Source organism: Cervus canadensis, chromosome 12 (genome assembly GCF_019320065.1).
Source record: "Cervus canadensis isolate Bull #8, Minnesota chromosome 12, ASM1932006v1, whole genome shotgun sequence".
Classification (NCBI taxonomy): domain Eukaryota; kingdom Metazoa; phylum Chordata; class Mammalia; order Artiodactyla; family Cervidae; genus Cervus; species Cervus canadensis.
Genome location: NC_057397.1, coordinates 45,505,496 through 45,513,173, shown reverse-complemented (window position 1 = coordinate 45,513,173; position 7,678 = coordinate 45,505,496).

Genomic DNA, 7,678 nt, shown 5'->3' with positions numbered 1-7,678 from the left:
AGGAGCCCAGCTTTTCTGTGATCTCTCTCTCTCCTTCTCTCTGGCAATTTCGGTTTCTGCATTGCTCATGATGCAAAAGGAATTAGGGTGAAAAAAAAACAAATAAAAAACACTTTACTCTAAGAGCTCCTTTGCAAAATCAAAAAGTTCTCAGTAATAAGTGTCACTTTGCTGAGTTTACAAAAGCACCCAGGCCTCTGGATCAGACCTGTGTGTGTGTGCACTTAGTCATGTCTGACTTTTTGCGACTCTATGGACTGTAGCCTGCTAGGCTCCTTTGTCCGTGGGATTTTCTCCAGGCAAGAATACTGGAGCGGGTGGCCATTTCCTCCTCCAGGGGCTCTTCCTGACCCAGGGATCAAACCCACATCCATGTCTCCTGCGCTCCTGCACTGGCAGGCAGATTCTTTACCACTGTGCCACCTTGGAAGCCCCAAAGTCAGACCTACCCTGTTCTAAAGTGGGAAGACATATTTACCACAAAGATGCTCTGAAAGGCTTCAGGGGAAAAGAAAATGAAAGGTGTAAGGAGAGATCTTCAATGGAGCCACTGTCATATTTGCAAATAAAATGAAATGACATGAAATAAAATAAAACAGATGTGATCTTGGGTAAATTATTTGACTCTACCTGGGTGTTCATTTCCCTAAGTTCCAAGTAATATTTACATGTGTCTAAAGTTACTGTGCTTATTGATGACTATTACAGAATGGCTCATTCTGATAAATGCAAGAAGACAAACCCAATAGAAAAGTTTCCATGAGAATTCAATTCTCAAGGCAGGAAAAAATTATCCAAGGAAGCCAAGGAAACATTCAAATGGCACATGCTTGAAGCAGGGAGGATACCAAAAGGTTGTTTCTAAACCTGTGTTCCTCAGAACAAGGATCCTCCCTCACACTCTCCCGTCAAGTGCTCCATGGTCTTGTAAGACCAGGATACTCAACAGAGTAAATGCCCAAAGAACACAAGAACATTACTATAGAAAAACCGTGAAAATTCCCATTTTAACCTCTTTAAGTTCACTGAACCCTCCCTTTTAAAAATTTATTTGACCCAGATATTAGATTAAAAAAAAAAGCATGTATTAATATTTCATAGATGGGGAACACTGCAGAGAAGGAAATAAATCCACCTTGAAAGAAGGATGGTTTCCCAAAACTGAACTGACTTCCTCAGCATGTAACTGGCTTAAGGGTACAGCAATGTCGTTATTACATGTCTGTCTAGAGCCTGCCAGGCTGAAGTCATGGCTAATGCATTTTTCCTTCTCTAATTGGCATTCTAAGCCTTGGCACCTGGTCCTTAATCTGAATCACAAGACCCCACCTCCCTTCAATAAACTAGCCTTACTGAAGCCACTTCTGCCTTGCACACAGCCAGCCCTCAGACTATTTTTAATATCCTTCCATGCTTGTAGCTCCTACCCCCAGATTAGGTGACCACTGCTCCAACCATATTTCATAGAAACCAGTATTTGTCTAGAACACATTAACCCCACATCAGGAAGCGAGGTCGTCAATCAAAATCTAACTGCCTGGAAATCAGCAGCCGTTGAAGGTGCTTGTTTGAAAGATGGCTAATGGGACATGCAGCTGGCTAGGAAGCAATGGCGATGGGAAGCTGGACTGGAAAACCAGTGGAGATGCCTTCCTCCTGCTCAGGAAATGAGCCTGTTAAAATCCCATGACTCCGGCCGTTGCAGCCTGGTAGACTTGGAAAAATAGTTGCAAGGCTTGACACGTGTAGGAGACGCCTCTCTAGATGGGAAGCATGTCTGGGTCTCCACACCCTCTCATCATCAGCACCCTGATGCCATGCCCCATTCACCAGGAGAAGGATACACTCTGTGGCATGTTACAGGTTTAAAGCATTGTCCTCTGGGTTTGCATCTTAGTTCTGCAACTTCTCAGAAGTCACTGTCCTCAATGAACTTTAGTTTCTCTCATCTGCAGGGGAAGAACACTGGGCCATGCAACAGCTAGCATTCCTTTTTGCTTTTCGTTCATTAGATCTTTCAACATAAGAATTTGCTGAGCCCTCCCCAAGTGCCAGGCAGGGTGCTGGACACAGAGAGGTGGCCCCTACCATCAGTAAGGCAGGTGGATGTTTGATAAGATAAACTAATCTACAAACACAATCTTACCCGATCAAAATTGCTTTCAATAAAATATATAGGGACTCTTTTAAAAAGATTTTTTGATGTGGACTATTTTTTAAATCTCTATTTAAACATTGAGACATTGACAACATTGCTTCTGTCTTTTGCTTTGGATTTTTGGTCACAAGATATGTAGGATCTTAGCTTCCCGACCAGGGATCGAACTCACACCCCCTGCATTGGATGGTGAAGTCTTAAACAATGGACCACCAGGAAAGTCCCTAGAGGGACTTTTAAGAGGAAATGAGACAGAGAGATCTGTAACTCCGCAATGCTCCCAAAAACCATGAACAGGAACAGACTGGGAAACTAAACTTGCTGAGATACTAAGCTGGTCCCAGGCAGTCACTTTCTCCTTCAACCCAGGGAGATAATTCATTGCTTGTAGACCAGCAGGGAGGATGTACAGGTTTTGAAGCTGCAGCTGCAAGCACTGTGATTGAGAAAAGATGAAAAGGAAAGGGCAGGGGGAGAAAAAGAGAAAGAAAAGTGCCAACACCCCCCGCTTCCAAAACCAAAAAACAAAACCAATCAATCAATCAAACAAACAAAAAAAACAAGCCTCTCCCCATGTGCAATCTGGTTTGGCCTGACAGCCAGATTGAAAATCTAGGGCAGAACACAGGGGACCTCCCACTAAGAACTATAGCTGATTATTCCATTCTACATTAAAAAAAAAAAAAAGAGGGGAGGAAACTTCTCGGAAGTGCAAATGAGGACTGAGTTGCAATAAAGCACAACGGGCCACCATTTCTGAGCAACAGAGATTTCGTTCCCGAGTGGGAATGCGGTCCGACAAGACAAGTTCACTGCAGGTCACATCACGGTTGAGCACAAGGGCCCGGGAGGCTCGCATCTGGGACTCACTGTGCACACGCTCCATCGCCGTTACAGCTGCGGGTCATGATTAGCAATAATAATAGATAATATTTACATAGCCCATTTCAACTGAAGATCCCAAGTCAGAGACGACCCCTCCACCTTTAGGTATGCACAGCCGCCCCCAACGACCTGCTGAGGGATGGCTTCCCTCCACTGCCACGCAGAGGAAATGCGGCAAATTACCACCAGATACTCCCAACTCGGCAGCAGCTCAGAATGGAAAGCTAAAGGAGTGAAATTTAAACATGAATTTAGGGTTTGAAAAAGAACATGGTTTCAGTCCTTAAGGAGAAGCAAAGAGGATGGTGGATGCAGGTTGGCACACATGTGCATGTTCAGTCGCTCAGTCATGTCTGACTCTTTGCAGCCCCATGGACTGCAGCCCGCCAGGCTCCTCTGTCCATGGGGATTCTCCAGCAAGAATACTGGAGTGTGTTGCCATGCCCTCCTCCAGGGAATCTTTCTGACCCAGGGATCGGACCTGGTCTCCTGCGTCTCCTGCTTTGGCAGCCGTATTCTTTACCAGTAGCAACACAGGTTGTCATACGTTCGTCCAAATCCACAGAATGGACAAAACACCAAGAGTGAACCTGGAGGTAAACTCTGGACTTTGGGTCAGGAGGAAAAACTAACGTAGGTTCACTGATTGTTACAAATGGGCTGCTCGGACGCAGGCTATAGAGAGTGGGGAGACTACTTTCAGTGCAATCTTTCTGTGAACCTAAAATATGAAAAGTGAAAGTGTTAGTCACTCAGCTGTGTCGGACTCTTTGCGACCCCATGGACTGTAGCCTGCCATTCCATGGAACTCTCCAGGCAAGAATACTGCAGAGGGTTGCCATTCCCTTCTCCAGGGGATCTTCCCAACCCAGGTCTCCTACATGGCAGATGGATTCTTTACCATCTGAGCCACTAGGGAATCTAAAAATGCTCTCAAAAATATAGTCTGGTTTTTTTTAAAGCAGAGTCATAGAGTTTCTTCATGACAATCTGGGCTGGCTGGTTTGGTGTAACTCCAATGCATTCTACTTGAATCCCCAAATTACTTCAGAAAACGTACCTGATGATTTCTAGATTTCTTCGGAAACAGATTCTGGGATTCAAGTGCCAGGAGAGTGGTTGGGAAAACATCAGTCATGAGCTGGGAACTAGGGTGGGGAAAGAGAAGAAGTATAAAGAGTGCTTTGTATGGGGAGGCAGCATCTGGAGCTTGATCCCATGGGGGACCCTGGTGGACAGTGAGGGTTCTCCCTGAGAGTTATCTTAACTGAGGAGCAAGGAGGCTGTGGCTTTTATCCACTGATTCTTCCTTCATTGGTTGAGGCTGCCTCTGGGGAAATCTGCTCCCTAGAACTTTCAACTTACCCCCCAGACCCCAAGAGGACTTCTGAAGCCAGAAGAAAAAAAGTCCCCAAGCAGAGAGACACAGATGCCCCAGTACAGATGCCCCAGCCTCTTGGAATACAGGTGAATGCCAGAGGGTGTGGGCAGGTGGGGCCCTGAGAGCCTCTGCTGCTCTGCTTCAGCACCCAAAGAGATCATCCATCCACCAACTCCAGCTTCTCTGGGCAGAGCGCCTCAGATGTCATAAAAGACAAGAACACTCAGGTTCCGCTCTTAAAAAAATAGAAACATCTAAAACTGTAGATGACAGAAGGCTTCTAATATCCATGATGGCATACTGTCATGCCTATCTAAAAAAGGTGGTAAGTTATTAGTTTCAGTAATTAACAGAGATCTCTGGTAAATCATTAATCTCATTCTGTAAATAGAGCAGGGTCTGGCAGCACTGCACATGGAAATTCTCACCATGGAAATATGTGGATGCCTTTAAAGCATTTCCGATTTCCAAGAGATATGTGAGCGGCCCTGGTGGCACATAATGAGATTGGTCTCACGATGTCCCCTTAAAACCACTGTTTCCTTCGAGGGGGTAAATAGTAATGTGAAACATGTTGCTTTGTGCTGTGAAGCTTTAAAAAACAGGGTTAACCACAATAATACTGAGGATTTTCCCTTCATTAATATGCTAGTTAAATATACACCAGTGACAAGCTGCCCTGTCTTGTGATGTCCTGGGACAATGTTTAAAAAAAAAAAGTTTTACATTGTCTGCTCCATCGAGTGTGTGTTGAGCATGAAAAAAATTAAGGAAAAGGCTTTTGTTATTAAAAAACACAACAAAAGAGATTTTTTTAAAAATTCTTCTATTTATAATACACATTTAGGTTAAAGTATTAAGGTGCTGGGCTTCCCTGGTGGCTCAGTGGTCAAGAATCTGCCTGCAATGCAGGAGATGCGGGTTTGATCCCTGAGGTGGGAAGATCCCCTGCAGTAGGAATTGGCAACCCACTCCAGTATTCTTGTCTGGAGAATCCCATGGACAAAGCGGCCTGGTGGGTTACAATCCATGGGGTCACAAACAGTTGGACACGACTGAGCGACTAAACAATAACATTCAGATATTGCTTAGAATGAGCCATTTGATAACAAAGACAAGATCCCAGGTTGAAAGTGAAAGGGTCAAAGGTGACCTAACTGCCCTTTATCTCTGCTTTCCCTTCCACCCCACTCCAAACCTACCAAGCTGAGGCATAAATGAGAACACTGACAGGCCAAGGACATGAAAAACAAATGCTGTTTAAGAGATGGTGGCCAATGCTTAGTGGCCTAGAGAAAGAGAGACTCTGGAAATTAACAAGCAATTTGACTATTCTTAATGTAATTAGACATATCTGGGTTTCTAAACTACAGTTTGGACAAGTGCAGAAATCTCCAGTGAAGAAATGCATCACAACATGTTTAACTTGTTCCGTGTCTTCTTAAGCTTCCCTTTTGGCTCAGCTGGTAAAGATTCACCAGTTCGACTGAATCACTTCCAACTTCAGTAAAGAACACTCCGCTCCCATTTAAAGACTTAAATTCATACACTGCATTAAGGGATTGATTTTTGGTTTTGATTTTCCTACTGTGGAGGCCAAGGATTCGACAGGAAATAAACAACCTTATAAAGGCCTGTCTTAAAAACTGCAACTTAACAAGGAGATGGTAAAGGTAAACATCATACCCACATGATGTTTCTGCTTGAAGCCAGCATGGGTACCACTCATTACTTCTTTATCTTCCTCAATAGTATTAAGAAGGGTGCCTACAACAGAGGGCAAAGAGCACTGGAGCCCTTTGTCTTGGAACAGGTACTTATTCCATTTCAGAATCAAAGCATTAGAATAAATGTTTTTAATCAATTGTTGGTACACCCAAATGTTTACTGGGTGCTCTTTCTAGACCATGCACAGTTCACAGCATGAACACAAAGACTCCACCTTTTATGGGGTTTTATGCATGCTGGTGGCTCAGGTCCTACGACAGCTTCTGTAGATACCTGACTGATGCTGGTTCTCCTTTCACAATGGAGTACAGAAGTATTCTGAACACTCACAAGCTCTCTCTCACCTGCTTCGAGGCCATTCTGCACCGACTCTAACTGGTATCCACCCACCCCACCCCCCAGCCCGGTCCATCTTCTCCTGGCCCTCACCGTTTCTTAACCCTGGAAGCCAGCATTGCTGGTCCCATGGTCCAGGGAGCCTCTTCTCTAGAAGGCACACTCTTTTAGAAATAAGCAACCTAAACACAAACCTCAAATCTTTCCCACAGATCCATTCCATGAGATTTAAAAGAGGTTTTGAAGTTAGATCTGGATTCAAATGCAAACTCAGCTACTTTACTTTCTAGTTTTTTATCCTTTGGGAAAGTTACTTAACTTCACTGAGCTTACTTCTTCTTCAGAAAGGATAATAATACCAACCTCATAGGTATGTTGTGAGAACTGAAGATAATATTTATATGCATTTAGAAGAGTTCCTATCACTTAGAAGTCTCTCAGTTAATGATGTTACTATTAACAGGTAATTTTAATTTAGAGAGACCAATTCATTTACATTGACTGGTCTTGTAATCTGGATAAATCATTTTCACAGTATTATAGACATTTTTGGTCAATAGATGTGCAGCTTTCATCATGGGTGCTGGTCAGGAAGGATATTCATTTACTTATTACCTAATAAATATTCATTTTTATGTGTAAACTATTGTGACTGGGCTAGAATTTAAGATCTACACATATAAAGCATGTAATCTGTGCCAGGTATTGTATAACATATTACACATCTGTTCACTTAAATCCCATAGGACATGATTATTCCTATTTTACAGATAAGCAAACTGAGACTTAAAGAGATTAGAGAACTCACCCAAAACCAGTCCACTGGCTGGAAGTCAGAGTTTTAGTCCAGAACTACCTGAGTGCCCAGCAGATGGACAGACTCATTATGGCAAAATTGCAAACGTGCATTCTTTAGTTCATGATCTGAGCAAATTCAACCCGAAAATGGATATTGAGAGAAGTTCCAATTGTAGCCTAAATCCACAGGCCTCAATTTGAAGGAAACTGAGCTGAATTGCAAAAACATGAGGTTTTAACCAGGAGAAAATTCTGTTTCGAACTGAAAGGTAAGAGCTTTAGATTCTTTCAGACCACATCTCTCTAGGACCTGTGTTTATGACGTAGGTAAGGGTGGAAGGAGCTGGGAGATGTGAATCTGCCGATAAAAACGATCTCTAGCTGTTCTTCAA